This window comes from Nyctereutes procyonoides, unplaced genomic scaffold (assembly GCF_905146905.1).
Source record: "Nyctereutes procyonoides isolate TBG_1078 unplaced genomic scaffold, NYPRO_anot_genome, whole genome shotgun sequence".
In the NCBI taxonomy this organism is placed as follows: Eukaryota; Metazoa; Chordata; class Mammalia; order Carnivora; family Canidae; genus Nyctereutes; species Nyctereutes procyonoides.
Window position 1 is genome coordinate 28854504 of NW_026575042.1, and position 15738 is coordinate 28870241.

The 15738-nt window shown below is 39.8% G+C and overlaps 1 protein-coding gene across 3 annotated transcripts in view; it reads left to right on the forward strand.

Moving 5' to 3' along the window:
• NEK11 (NIMA related kinase 11) overlaps positions 1 to 15738 on the forward strand; it is a 236405-nt gene that overhangs the window by 217278 nt on the left and 3389 nt on the right. The window lies entirely within an intron of this gene.

A 15738-nucleotide genomic window follows, 5' to 3' on the forward strand; every position in this document is an offset into this window, starting at 1 on the left:
AGGAAAAAGTAAGCTAGAGAAAAGAAAATGTTATTAAGAAAATCATAAGGAAGAGAAAATACACTTGCAGTACTGTGCTATGAAATATCTGCATATAAGTGGACCCATACAATCCCAACCAAACCTGTGTTGTTCAAGGGTCAATGGCGTCCTATTCACTGTTTCTCATTTCAAATGAAGCAGTTACTTCCATGCACTGTTGAAGTGAATGTTGGTGCAATAATTTGGAGGGTGATTTGGCAATGTCTATTCAAATGCTGTAAATGGACATTCCCTTTGATCTAGTAGTTTCTGAATTTATCCTACAGAAACTTGTATAAATGCACAAAAATGTACATGCAGGGTTGTTTTAATAGCAAAAAGCTATTAAAATAGCCTAAAGCTATAAATAGCCTAAAGGTATCAATAAAAACTATTTAAAAAAATCAACATATATCTCTGCAGTGGACTAACCTGGCATTGATGATAAAAAGAATTAAGGAAGATCTGTGTGTGCTTATGTGATGAGCTCTCCAGATTATATTATTAACTGAGAAGAGGTGCAGAACAATAGGGATGATATGATCCCATCTGCATGTTATTTTTTGGTGTGTGTGTGTTCATAAAACTGTTAACAATTTACTCTGTATACATCCAATAGAATATTCTACAGCCATTATAAATATTATTTTAGCAGAATTTTGAATAACTTGGGACATTTTTTGAGGTAGTGCTAGGTTTAAAAAAGGACAGGAAAAAAAAAAGGACAGGATATTGGTGTCATGTGTTTTCTCCTTCACCTTTCTTGAGCATTTTCCAAGGTTATTAAATATTCTTAAAAATATCATTAACATCTCTATAATATGTCTTAGTTTTGGGTTTTTAGGTTATTTTCAGTTTTTTTTCAACTCATATATTATTGACTTAAGTAAATATTTTTTTACCTAATTATGTTCAAACATTTCAAACATTTATGTTTCCTAAAATAAATGTTTTGTAATAACTGGTTCATAACATGACCTATTATTATAATTACTGGTTCATAAAATGTGACCCTTGATATTTATTGCCAAATCAGTTTTTATGATCACAAAGATATTTATTTATTTATTTGTTTATTTATTTATTTATTTTTAAGATTTATTTATTTGTGAGAGAGAGAAAGCAAGGGGGCAGGAGGGAGAGAGAAAATCTCCAACAAACTCCCCACTGAGTAAAAAGCTGGACGCAGGGCTCTATCTGATGACTCCGAGTCAAAATTGAGGGACGCTTAAGCGACTAAGCCACCCAGGTGCCCCGATCCACAAAGATTTTTAGTGCAATATCTTCAATTTTTGGTAACATGGTTGGTTATTTAAAGTCACCATTTATTCAACAAATTTTAAAGTTTGAGATAAAATTGGTTCAGCTAAAACTTAGTTAAATTCTTCCTATTTCTTCCCAAGTATATCAATGCCTACTCTATGCCAAGTTATCTTAAAAGCTCTACACACACCATTACAAATAATACATGATTCCTACTTTACTACTTAAAGCGTGATCCGGGGCCAGCACACTTAAACACTTAATTACACTCTGATGTGATTCAGGCTATCACAGAATATGCTTGGAGTACCATGGAACACAGCATGCCCACAGTATAATTGTTATAATTAACCAAGAGAGGGACTAGATTCTTATACTTCCCTTTGACTCTTCCTCTCCCACATCCCAACTAAAGAGTGGTGTTAGTTAGTGATAGGGGAAATCCTCTTCTTGTTCTGATCAGAGTTCAAGTAGTAATTGCATCATAACAAGGAAGTAGATAAGCACCTCAACTTAGGTTGTGGTGTCAATGTCTGGCACCATTTATATATTTCACAGATTTGGAAGATAATAAGCCTCCTTCAAGAATACATACTTTAATCCTAGATCCATAACCAGACCCTTTTACCATCCCATTTCTTTCCAGCTGCTTAGAATAGAGAAATGATGATCTAGCCTTCAGACCATTTGTCCCAACCTCCAAAAAAAAAAAAAAAAAAAAAAAAAATCTCCAAGGAAATGGAACAATCCAGCTTCCACAAATAGTATCGGCCACTCTCTTAATATTCCTCAGGGCAAGAAATTCTAAATTGAAACATTTTCTAATTAGATTGATTAAATGAAATTGCAAGGATCTCACTGTTATTTAACCTGTGAGAGTGGCAGTGTCCTACGGTTCAACTGAAACTTGCAATTTCATTCTTCCTATTTCTTCCCAAGTGGATCCCAAGACCTAACTGAAACTTTATTTCACACAAAGTGATTTCCGCAATTTGTGGGCCAGAAACCAGGAACAGGATAATTATTAACATGGATTTATGCTTGGTTGTCACTTCTCAGTCAGATCACCAGTAAGATAAAATTAAAATACAGTATTTCCTGAAACGAAGGGGAAAAAAAAATTTCCTTCTTACTTAAAAAGAGACATGTAGCTGATGCAGCATCAGGAGTTAGATACAACCATGGGCAAGCAAACCCAGAAAATCACCAAACAAACTGTAATTTGTGGTCTCCAACCTGAGTAAGGCTGGTGTCCTCTTAAACATGATGCTGAGAACGTGTCATAAATCCAAGCTTATCACCAGTGCAAATCCATGCACCAGATATCCAAGGAGAAGGAAAGAGCAGAGGGGAGAGAGAGAAAGAGAAAATGCTTCAGCCTGAAATTGATGGAGGTCCCTTTTCTATTACTCTTATCAGATTTAAACTCATATTGTAAAAAAAGTAAATTTAGTAATTCTGTAGAGGGTGCTGGTATGCGAAATGGTGCCTCAGAGCTTGGGAAGCTGGCCTGACTGCATAAAAGCATCACAATTCTCTGCCAAAAACAAATTCATAGCTCTAAATGCTTTTTGGAGTCTTGCTATTCAAAGTGTGATCCAGAGCTCCAGCCAGTGTTTCTCCAACTCTGAAGTGCATACGAATCAAATCACTTGGGGTCTTGTTTTTGTTGTTGTTTGTTTTTTCTTTGTTTTGGGGTTTTTGTTGTTTGTTTTTTGGTTCAGGAACTGTTGCTCTTTATTAAGTTTCTAAACTGGTCCTTAGTAGATCCCTGGGTGGCGCAGCGGTTTGGCGCCTGCCTTTGGCCCAGGGCGCTATCCTGGAGTCCTGGGATCGAGTCCCATGTCGGGCTCCGGTGCATGGAGCCTGCTTCTCCCTCTGCTGTGTCTCTGCCTCTCTCTCTCTCTCTCTCTGTGTGTGACTATCATAAATAAATTTTAAAAAATAATAAAATAAAATAAACTGGTCCTTAGAAATTCTTGACTTTGGCTAGTGTGAATGAACATATGAAAGAACTCTGATCTTTCTTTCTTTTCTTTTTTTTTTTCATCACACGATAAATGTACTCTTTAGTCTCCATCAACTAATCACCCATCCTCCCACCCACCTCCCCTCTGATAACCATCAGTTTGTCTCTGTCATTAAGAGTCTATTTCTTGGGGTGCCTGGCTCAGTCAGAAGAGCATGAGACTCTTAATTTCAGAGTCAATGAGTTTGAGACCTACATTGGATGTAGAGATTACTTAAATAAAACTTTTTTTTTTTAAAGTTTGTTTCTTGGTTTGTTTCTCCTTCTCCTTTTTCCTTTGCTCTTTGTTTTTGTTTCTTAAATTCCATGTATGGTATTTGTCTTTCTCTAACTGGCTTATTTTGCTTAGCATTATACTCTCTAGATCCATCCATGTTGTTATAGATGGCAAGATTTGATTCTTTTATGGCTGAATTTTACACTTTTGTGCGCGCGCACACACATCTTTCTCCATTCATCAGTTGATGGACACTTGGGCTGCTTCCATAATTTGGCTATTGTAAATAATGCTGCAATAAATATAGGGGTGCATGTATCCCTTCAAATTAGTGTTTTTGTATTTTTTGGGTAAATACCCAGTAGTGCAATTACTGGATCATAGGGTAATTCTATTTTTAATTTTTTGAGGAACCTCCATACTGTTTTCCAGAGTGGCTGCACCAGTTTGCATTTCCACCAACAGTATAAGAGGTTTCCCTTCGTCCACATCCTTGCCAACACCTGTTGTTTTGTGTGTGTGTGTGTGTGTGTGTGTGTGTGTGTGTGTGTGTGTTTTAGAGAGAGATAACTTACATGTTCAAGCAGGGGTTGGGAGGTACGAGGGAGAGAGAGAGAGAGAGAGAGAATCTTAAGCAGGCTACACACTCAGTGTGGAGTCTGCTGTGGGGCTGGGATCCCACAGTCCTCAGATCATGACCTGAGCTGAAATCAAGAGTAAGATGCTTAACTGACTGAGCCACCCAGCACCCCTCTTGTGTTTTGACTGTAGCCTTTCTGACATACTATCTTATGGTAGTTTTGATTTCCATTTCCCTGATGATGAGTGACATTGAGCAACTTTTCATGTATCTGTTGGCCATCTGTGTCTTCTTTGCAGAAATGTCTGTTCATGTCTTCTGCCCATTTTTTATTGGATTAATTGGGGGGTTTTTTTGGTGTTGAGTTGTATAAGTTCTTTCTATATTTTGGACACTAGTGCTCACTTCGACAGCACATATACTGTATTTTGGACACTAACCCTTTAGTGGATATGTCATTTGCAAATATCTTCTCCCATTTCATAGGTTGCCTTTTAGTTTTGTCAATTGGTTCCTTCACTGGGCAGACATTTCTTATTTTGATGTAGTCCTAATAGTTTGTTTTTGCTTTTTTCCCCCTTGCCTCAGGAGACATACCTAGAATAAGTGTTGCTTTGGCCAATGTCAGAAAAATTACTGCTTGTGCTCTCTTCCAGGATTTTTATGGTTGTAGGTCTCACATTTAGATCCTTGATCCATTTTGAGTTTATTTTTGTGTGCGGTGTAAGAAAGTGGTCTAGCTTCGTTCTTTTGCATGTAGCTGTCCAGTTTTCCCAACACCATTTGTTGAAAAGCCTGTCTTTTCTCCATTGCACATTCTTCCCTCTTTATTGAAGATTAATTGACCATTTAATTGTGGCTTTATTTCTGGGCTTTCTATTTTATTCTATTGATCTTTGTGTTTGTGTCAGTACCATACTTTTCTAATTTCCACAGCTTTGTAACAGAACTTGAAGTCTAGAATTGTAATACCCCCAGCTTTGTTTTTCTTTCTCAAGATTGCTTTGGCTATTAGGGGCCTTTTGTGGTTCCATACAAATTTTAGGATTGTCTATTCTAGTTCTGTGAAAAACACTGTTGGTATTTTGATAGAGATTGCACTAAATCTGTAGATAGCTTTGGATAGTATGGAAATTTTAACAGTATTTGTTCTTCTAACCCATGAGCATGGGTTTATAGTTTTCAGAGTACAGCTGTTTCACTTCTTTGGTTAGGTTTATTCATAGGTATCTTATTATTCTGGTGCAACTGTAAATGGGATTGTTTCCTTAATTTCTCTTTCTGCTGTTTCATTATTAGTGTATAGAAATGCAACTGATTTCTATATATTGATTTTATATCCTGTGACTTTACTGAATTCATTTATTAGTTCTATGATTTTTTTGGTGGAGTCTTTAGGGTTTTCTATATATATTACCATACCTTCTGCAAATAGTGAAAGTTTTACTTCCTTACCAATTTATTTATTTTTTTTAAATATTTTAAATTTTTTTTTTTTTTTTTTTTTTTTTTTGTTCATGATAGTCACAGGGAGAGAGAGAGAGGCAGAGACACAGGCAGAGGGAGAAGCAGGCTCCATGCACCGGAAGCCTGACATGAGATTCGATCCTGGGTCTCCAGGATCGCACCCTGGGCCAAAGGCAGGTGCCAAATCGCTGCGCCACCCAGGGATCCCACTTCCTTACCAATTTAGAAGCTTTTTATTTCTTTTTGTTGTCTGATTGCTGTGGCTAGAACTTCCAGTATTATGTTGAATGAAAGTGGTGAGAGTGGATATCCTTGTCTTGTTCCTGACCTTCGGGGAAAAGCTCTCAGTTTTTCACCATTGACTGTAATGTTAGCTGTGGGTTTTTCATACCTGGCATTTATCATGTTGAGATATGTTCGCTCTAACCCTACTTTGTTGAGAGTTTTTATCATGAATCATTGTTGTACTTTGTCAGATATTTTTTCTGCCTCTATTGAAATGATCATATAATTTTTATCCTTTCTCTTATTGATGCAATATATCACGCTGATTGATTTGCAACTATTGAACCACTCTTGCATCCTAGGAATAAATCCTACTTGATTATGCCAAATGATTTTTTAAATGTTTTGTTGCATGCCGTTTGCTATTATTTTGTTGAGGATATTTGCATCTATGTTCATCAGAGATATTGGCCTGTAGTCAGTTTTGTTGATCTTTTCAAAGAACTAGTTCCTGGTTTCATTAATCTGTTCTATTGTTGTTGTTTGTTTTTGGCTTCATATCATTTATTTCTTCTCTAATCTTATTATTCCTTCCTTTTACTGTTTGGGGGTTTTGTTTGTTCTTTTTCTAGCTCCTCTAGGTGTAAGGTTAGGTTGTTAATTTGAGATTTTTCTTGCTTCTTGAGGTAGGCCTACATTGCTATAAACTTCCCTCTTAGAACCACTTTAGCTGCATCCCAAAGGTTTTGGACCCATTTGGGGTCTTGGTAAATGCAGATTCTGATTGAGCAGGTCTGGGCTAGGATCTGAGATCCTGTACCCCTAACCAGCTCTCCTGCGATGTGATGCTGCAGGCAGGACCATGTTTTGAGTGACAAGCTTTCAGTAGAGCATCCTTCTGATGGCCTTTGTTCCTTTTCTTTTAAATCAATAGCCTAACTCTGGGAAATGAACTAGGGGGTGGTGGAAGGGGAGGAGGGCGGGGGGGGGGGGGGGTGGGAGTGAATGGGTAATGGGCACTGAGGGGGGCACTTGACGGGATGAGCACTGGGTGTTATTCTGTATGTTGGCAAATTGAACACCAATAAAAAATAAATTTATTATTAAAAAAAATCAATAGCCCTCATCCTTCAGGCGCACCGAGCCACACCGAAGTCAGGAGGCTCAGCTCCCCTTCAGTGACCTTGCTCTTTCCTCATTCAACTCTTGCTACCTGTAAAATGGGATTAACAAACCCATGCTGAGAGTCCTTGGTGGCAGACTTTCCCAGGAGGATGAAGATCTCCTAATTTGGAGATTAGCTGATCCAATCCTTCCCCCTCCACTGCCTACCTTGCCTATGCCAGAAGGCCCATGCTTGAGATCCTGCTGACAGAGTTTGCAGTTCTCTCCCATTCCACCAGACTTGGGGAAGCTCTGCAGGATAAGAAGGGCTCCTTGCAGATACTGTCAGACAGGTGGAAGTAGCTAAAAAGGCCATTTTTCAAAACCACCCGGCAAGCCTCACCTTAATGAGGGATCTTCTCCTTTGGCTTCAGGACAGGAGACAATTAAGAAACACCGTGTTTCCAAGTGAAAGGCTTGAGGGGTTCCTGCCTGTCCTGCCCAGCTCCCCACAGCATGTGAAAGCCCAGCTCAATTTTCATTTGTCCTAACCTGTCAAGAGCAGCTGTCAGCTTCGATTATTGTTTTGCAAACTCATTTCAGTCTTTTAATGCAATTCACCAGAGAATGAGGTATTGATCCCCCACTCTCAGTTGTTTTTCCTAAGGCCTGCTCCACAGTGGCCTTTGTGGTTTCCCTGTCTCTGGGCCCCCTCACTCCCTCACTCCCTCCCCCCTCCCTCCCCCTCCCTCCCCCTCCCTCCCTCCTCCCTATGGATGTCACTTTCCTGGTAAGTGTGCTGTGATAAAACCCCTCTGTCGGCCTCGAAGGAGAGGTGTGATAAAGGCAACATATGAACATGTTTAAGAAACGAAGTGATGAAAATTGTCATTTTTCATTTATGGATAAACATTTTACTTTGGACATAAAATGATACAAATCTAGTGTAACTGTGCCTAGGGAGTCAGGACCAGAAAGGAGTATTCTCATTTGATGAGTCTGCTCTCTTGTTCATTGGAACTGCTGCAGCACCATGTTCAAAGTCTTGCAGGTCCTCTTGTCACTGAAGGCCTCCAGCACAATTTAGCCCTTACTTTTCACACTATGTTTGGGTAAATCATGTAAATTATTGTTCAGGCCAGGACACTTTGACAGTGGAATGGGTGCTGCTGGTGGTGACACTCCGGTGTCTGCACCGGGACTGTCTCAGGTTTACCAAGACATGGCTGTTCCAAATCTGGACAGTTTGTAATGTGGGACCCAGTGACAGTCAGTCTGGCATTGAGAGGTAACTCAGTCCATGAAAAATTACACCCGACAGAATTAAACAAGCAAGGAAGATTTCTCAAGACTGTTGTAATAGGGGGCACCTGGGTGGCTCAGTCCTTTAAGTGTCTGACTTTGCCTCTGTTCATGATTTCAGGGTCTCAGGATCAAGCCCCATGTCCCCCTCCCTCCTCAGCGAGAGTCTGCTTCTCCCTCTTCCCCTCCCCACCCCAACCCCTGCTTTTGCTCTCTCTCCCTCTCTCGCTCTCAAATAAGTAAATAATATCTTAAGAAAAAAATCACCTAGCTTATTGTCTGCCTTCTTCTAACTAAAATCTAAGTTCTGTGAGGTCACAAGCTTCGGGCAGCATTCCCGGCACTTGGCATGTACTAGGGGCTCATTAAACATGTGCTGACTGAACAACTTAGTGTGGTTTGGGGCCAGGACCACGCCAGATGCCAGGATGACTAGGAAAGGTCCTCTGTCCCCAAGGCTTCCAGCCCCATCAGGGAGCGGACCTGAGGGCAAACAAAGTCCTTCACTTTTAGTTTTTACTCCTCAAGTGACTAATTAATCTGGAAATAAAAATATAAATGTAGCAATTATTGAGGAGCTTCTACCGGGCAGAGAAACAGTCTGCCAAGGCCAATTAGCTCCGAGGAAAGGGCAAGACAAGACACTTTCCTATTTGCTAGTCTAAAGGGATCAGGGATGAGGGAGCTTTTAAGTTGGATGACCTATCAAAACTGGTGGAAACCTGTTCCTTTCCACCTCCCACCCCCCCACCTCCAAAAAGAAATTGCTTGTTGTTTTCCAGGAGGGGAGAATGTTAAACATTTTCTGCTGTTCAGCTAGAATGTTGTCTGGAGCAGGAGGCTGACATCCCCTCTGCTGCTGCTCTTTGCCTTATTTAACTGGCTGGGCAGCCAGTGCCATCTGTTGAACAGCACAGTGGTGGCCACCTCTCCCTCCGCGGGGTGGAGGGCCTCTGGGGGTCCTCCTTCTCCAAGGCCTCATGTGTGCCCTGAGGCAGCGGGGCTTTTGGCATCTGTGGGCAGATGTCAGTTGCTTTCCAGATGGCCCCATGTGTCAGGCGTCAACCACAGTCTCCACACAGAATTTTTTTTAAGTCAGGCTTGTTTCTTCCCATTCAAAAATACACGGTCATTTTTATCCAGAGATGATCGATTATATAGGTCACATCAAGCCAATCCATTTGAAATAGGGATGAAAATATAATCATACTGAAGGCAGCACTTAATTGGAGCTTTATCTTGAAAAACAACAACTAAAGATTACAAAAGTGATCTTCTACTTGGCAAAATTAGGTTACAGTTTCACCATGTGCTAATTCTTAGACTAAACCGTAGAGATGCATATGTTTTAAAATAAGATTGTGTGATATCACCATGTTCCTTTTCCATTTGGCTTTCAAAGCATCTATTCATTCATCCAACATGCATTTATTGTGTACTTACTATGTGCCAGGCACTGTTCTAGGTAATGGGATCAGTGAACAAGAAAGATGAAAATAATTCATGCCCTATGGACCATATATTCTATAGTGAGGTTACTGACAGATCATAAAATATTATGGAAGGACACAGTATGCTAGAAAGTGTCAAGTGCTGAGAAAATACAAAGCAGGGAAAGAGAATAGGCAGTGCAGAAGGGGAGTAAAAGTTACGGTTTTAAAGAGGGCAGTCTGGATAGGTCCCTCTGAAAAGATTACATGAGGACACACAACTGGAGGAGATGAAGGAGAGAGATAGAGATTGGAGAAAGAGCATTCTCATCAGAGGGAAGAGCAGGTGCAAAGGCCTGAGATAGAGTGTGCTTGGGGTATTCAAGGAAGAGCAAGGAGCAAGTATAAGAGGAATGGAGTGAGTGAGAAGAGGGAGGGAGGAGATGCATTTGGAAAGCATGGTGGGAAGATGGTTCAGGATCTTTTAGATCACTGCAAGGACATTGACTTCACCCTGAGAGATATGGGGGGCCCAAGACAGGGTTTTGAGCAGGAGAGTGAAGGGATCTGACTTACTCTGGCTACTGAATTGATAACAGACTATAGGGGAGAGAGGGTAGGAGCTGAAGACCAACTGAGAGGCCATTATAGCAATTGGGTAAGAGTGTGGTGGCTTGGACCAGGGCAGTAGTGGAAGTCGGCATCCTGCATACTTTTTGAAAATGGAGATGATAGGATTTACTAACCTGTCTGGTTACGACAAATGCGGGACTAATGGAGTAAGAGAGGAATTGGGATGATTCACAAGTTGGGGGCAGAGCAAATGGAAGGCAAGAGTTGACATGGACAGAAATGGGGAAGGCTACAGTGTTAGGATATTTGGGGAAAGAGCTCAGAAATTCAGTTGGGCATGAGATTTCTACCTGTTATTCAGGTAGAGATACTAAGTGAGTAGCATGCTCAAGGCATTCTTTCTTGAGCCTCTGGAAACTTACTTCACAAGCTGCTTCCTTTCCTTATGAGGACCCTTATTTCCTGCAGTATATAGGGAACAAAGCTGTAGGGAAGAATCTGGAACTAGGCACCCAAAAGCAATGAGATACTATTACTACCAGAGCATTTTTTAAACCCCAAAGAAAGGGAGAAACTTCTTGAACTGGTGTAGCTAAAGCTCTCTAATAATGTCCCCAGATAACTGAAGGCTCTACTCCTGCCTTTCAGCTAATGTGTGAGAGGACAGATAACCAGAGGGTGGGAGTTGGTAACTTGCTTCAAACCTTTGAAAGTGTCAAGGTCATTGAAGGAGACTGAAGAGACACAACTAAATACAACACATGGTTATTTTGACCTGGATCCTTTAATTATAAGAAGCATTATTAGCCAATTGGGAAAATGTGAATGGATTAGAGTATTAGATGACAGTAATATATCAATGTTAATTTCCTGATCCTGATGGCCATTCTGTGGTTATGTAAAAAGGGTGTCTTCATTTGTAGAAAACGTACACTAAGTATGGAGGGGAAGGGGCATCAGGTTAGCAACTTATTCTCAAAAGGCTCAGGGAGAAAAAGAGTTCTTAGTATTATACTTGTAACTTTCCTGTAACTGTGAGATTATTGCAAAATTAAAATGATATTTAAAACATGAGAACAGAGGGTCTTGACTGGCTCAGTCCATTGAGCATGTGACTCTTGACCTCAGGGTTGTGAATTCAAGCCCAACTTAGGGTGTAGAGATTACTAAAAATAAAATAAAAAAATTAAAAAACATATGGATATTTTTGTTTGACATCTTCAGAACCCTTAAGAAAGGTCAATAATTAGAGGGCACACAGAGCAGTCATTATTGATGGGTAAATAAATAGCCATGATAAAATATATTGTTTGCAAGTTAAAAGGAAACATGAGAGGAAGTCAGTAAAGGAATTTGGTGGATGAAAGATTGAGTTTGGAGGAAATGGTCAGGGAAGAAAGTACTCTCTTGTGGTTTAACGGAGTTTTTTTAGCTGGGGAGTCAGCCAAACACATGTTGGGGGTTGACTCCAGGCAGCTGGAGCTTCTTCAGAAGCCTAGGGAGGCTTCATCCAACTCCCCTGTGTCCACTATCCATCTGGGCAGGATGGTGATCCAGCCCAAAGAGCACTGGCCTGTAAATGAAGCATCTGGACTAAGATGACCTTTAGGATCCCTTAAATACTTAAAGGACTTTAAACACAAGAATAAAATGGATAAAACATGTGTAACATAGGAAGAAATAGATGAAAAAGAATGAAAATGTAGTTCTCTTCATTTGAAAATGTAAGATCTTTTTACTTGAGATACCCATCTAACTAAAGGGGTGGCTCCTGCCCCCCATCTCTCCTTCCACCCCTCCTGTAGAAAGAGCAAACTTAACAACCTCTTCCTTAAGGTGAACTGCATAAAGAGCACTCTCTGTCTTCTCAAATCTTAGGTAACAGGAAGAGTCCCCTTAAAATAGAAGTTTCTATTTTATGATTTCTAAAATACTCTGATGCATCATTGCAGAAATATTACAGCATGTTTTCTGATCTGAGTGTCAGAATAAATTTACACTGAAATATTACAGTGTTAGAAGTACCTATCACTTTTCTTTTGGCTTCAAATGAGTTTGTGTATAGCATGCCTGATTTTTTCATTGACCCATAATTTATTTAGAATAAATACATTTACAAACATGGTACTATTTAATCCCTATCTTTGTTACAGATTTCTCTCAATTGTATTGTAATCAGATAACTAAATTTTGTGCAATATCAATTATTTGAAATGTGTTGAGCCTTGAGTTACTATCTAGTATATGGTTAGTTTTTGTAAATGTTATGAAAGTCTGGAAAGAATAAGGATTCTCTAATTGTCAGGGAGGGACAGGGTCCTATATATGTTTCTTAAGTTTAGCTTATTTAAGTATATTCAGATTTTCTATGTCACTACTAATTTTTCAAATGCTTCATCTATTAATACTGGAGCAAAATGTAGTAAAATCCTATACTATGGGGACATTCCTGACAATTTCTCCTGGTCATGTTTTACATATTTTGATTCTACTTTATTAGATGCATACTGGTTTAGAATTTTTATTTCCTCCTGGTAAGTTGAACTATTTTCATTATCGAGTGGCACTCTACTGTAATGCATTTTTTTCCCTTAACATCTATTTGTCTCATGTTAAGACAGCAATCTCTAGCTTTTTTTTTTTTTTTTTAGTATTTGCCTGGCACATCTTTTAATTTATGTTTACTCTCAGCCTTTCAATGCCCTGTGTTTTAGGTGTATCTCATAAAAAAGCTGGATTTTGTTTTTTAGTCAGTATTTACCCAGCTACATTTACTACATAAACAATGGACAGTATTTAGGTCACAAACAATCCTTATAGGAAAGGTTAACTTGAACAGTTTCCAACCAACAGTTGCACTCAAGATTCTGCTGCCAGGGAGGACCAAGCAGATGTCAAGCACCATTTACAAAAAGGGGCCTAAAAGTCACGTATCCCAACTGGAGGTGCCGTATATCACCTGTGCATTGGCAGTGCAGTTGTCTGCCTCTGTAGAGAGAGATCTGTTCTGTCGTTGCCCACCAGGTTCAGAGACAGCCATTTGAACTACTAGATGTGGACAGAAGGGGTACAAAATCTATCCTTAATAAATATTCCCAATGCTTGTTAGCACTAAATGATCACTAAGACCACAGTATTGAGGAGGAAATACATTGTACCATTTTATTCCCATAGTGCCTCATACATATTTAATGTTCAGGGATTTCTTATAGTCTGTAAAATCATTTTCAAGCTTTCCTTAAACTACACCTGAAGAGTAATCTATGTGTTCTCTTAATGCTTTCTGCTAAAATAGGTTTTTGTGATTATTTCTACAAAATTACTTTTTCTTTTTTTTTACTCCTACTCTGCCACTGGCTTTCTTGTGTCACTTTTTTTTTCTTTTCAAATTCAGTCAGAGAAGATAAAAGTACTTATAAAATAGTTTCTTAACCAGAGGTAGAACTACAAAACTGCTTGAAGCTTACAGTTAAACTGAAGTAGGACTTTGGTGCAATCCAGCATCAGGAAAACAACTATAAAATGATGGCAAATAAGCAGCTGGTAGGTGACAGGTTTTGGGCTAAGATACATGTGTGTATGTGATTTCCACTTAACTATGAAAATTCAAGTCCCAGAGAGGTTAAGTAACTGGCCCAACACCACACAGCCAGTGACAGGTAGAGCCAAGATTCAACTCCAGTGTCTCTGAATCCATAGTGATGAAAAGTGAGTCCTGGAGTGAAACTACTGGAATCCATGTTTCAGTTCCACCACTTAAAAACTATGTGGCAATGGGCAAGTTATTCAATTCCCTCTTATATCTCACTTTCCTCATCTGTAGAATGGAAATACCAGCATCATATGCATAGGATTTAATGGGATGATATGAAATGATGCTCCGAATAGAACCTGGCACATAGAGAAGGCTCAAAAACTATTAGTCATTATAGTTTAAGGGAACATTTTGAGGCTTCATATCAGTGGGTGATATTACTAGTCAGATTCCCAAGTTTCTTTTTTTGAGAGAGAGAGCACACTCGAGCCTGTGCACATGTGAGGGGAGGTGCAGAGGGAGATGGAGAGAGAGAATCTCTAGCAGACTCCCCACTGAGTGCAGAGCCCAATACGGGACTGGATCTCAAAACCCTGAGATCGTGACCTCAGCTGAAATTGAGAGAGTCTGTTGCTTAATCCACTAAGACACCCAGGTGCCCAGATTCCAAAGCTTCTTTAACAATATGTTTATCTGATTCTCACTCTCTTCTTCACACACTCTTCTCAGCCATCAAACTAATTCACTGATATCCCAGTGACCTCACTATTGGCTGCCATCTGGCTTCCCTCCAGCTGTTATGGCCCAAGTGAGATGGTGCCTTATTTCCTCCATGGAATGTTTGATTTTCCCCACTTTCATAGCACTTTGTATTTATTTATAATTGATAGTTCTTTTTTCCACCATATTGAGGTTGAGTGAGGCACTCTTTAGATATCCAGTTATGGTATCAAGTGGGCAGTTGATTCACATGCCCACAGGGAGGACATACAGGAAGTCCTCAGCCTATAAATGGTATTAAAGACTCTGAAATGTAGAGGCCAAAATGAGAAGTCAGCAAAGAGGCTAAAAAGAAGCAGAGAGCATGATAAGAAAAACTCGTGGTGAAAGTGATATTGGCAAAAACAACAGAAGGTAGGGTTTGAAGGAGAGAGTAGCCAGCTGTTGAATGTCAAGTAAGATATGTACAATGAAGAGACCAGAGGAATTAGCCACATGAAGATCATGGCAAGAGTAGCTTATGGAAGGAATGAGAACCAAAGCCCAAGAGGAGTGAATTGAAGGAGAATGTGCAGTCAGAAAGTAGGAACAGCAGCCATTTGTGACTCAAGATACTTTGCTAGTGATGAAGGTCCAAGTGATCCAAGGGAAGCAGGTGAACTGAGAATATGGAGGTCTTGAGAAGCTTCTTGTTTAAAAGAAGGCACTGGAGCATATTCTTTCCTGATGCATATGCTCCAGGAGATGTAGAAATAGCTGCAGACGGAGGCCACTGAGCTGGTGACAGGCTAGATTCAGAGCATTCAGGAAGAGGATGGTCTTTCATGGGAACACAGATGGTCCCTTCACTAGGGACAGAGGGAAAGCCAAGTAGGTGGGGCAGTTTGGGCACTGAGAAGATAAGGAATATCTACGTGTTTGTTTCTATTTCTCAATGAGATATTAGGTAAAGTCATCAGCTGAGAGGGAGGGTGGGGCTTAGCAAGTTTGAGAGTAAAGAATAAAGAAGAAAGTGTGAAATAGTTAACTTGAACAGTAAAAAATAACCATGCCAGAGAAGTATAGTAGGACCATGGGCAGTGCTGAGTGCTATTTTAAATTGCAGTCGTTAATTATTTTAATGAGACCTGTTGGCAGAATTGAGTGTTTCCCTCCTGGAATGCTCTTTCATTCAGGTACAGGCTTAAGTAAATGGGCGTCTAGGTTTAACCCTTACAACTTTGCCAGAGGAGTTTGACACAGCAAGAGGGGAGCAAAAAGGCCAAGGGTGTT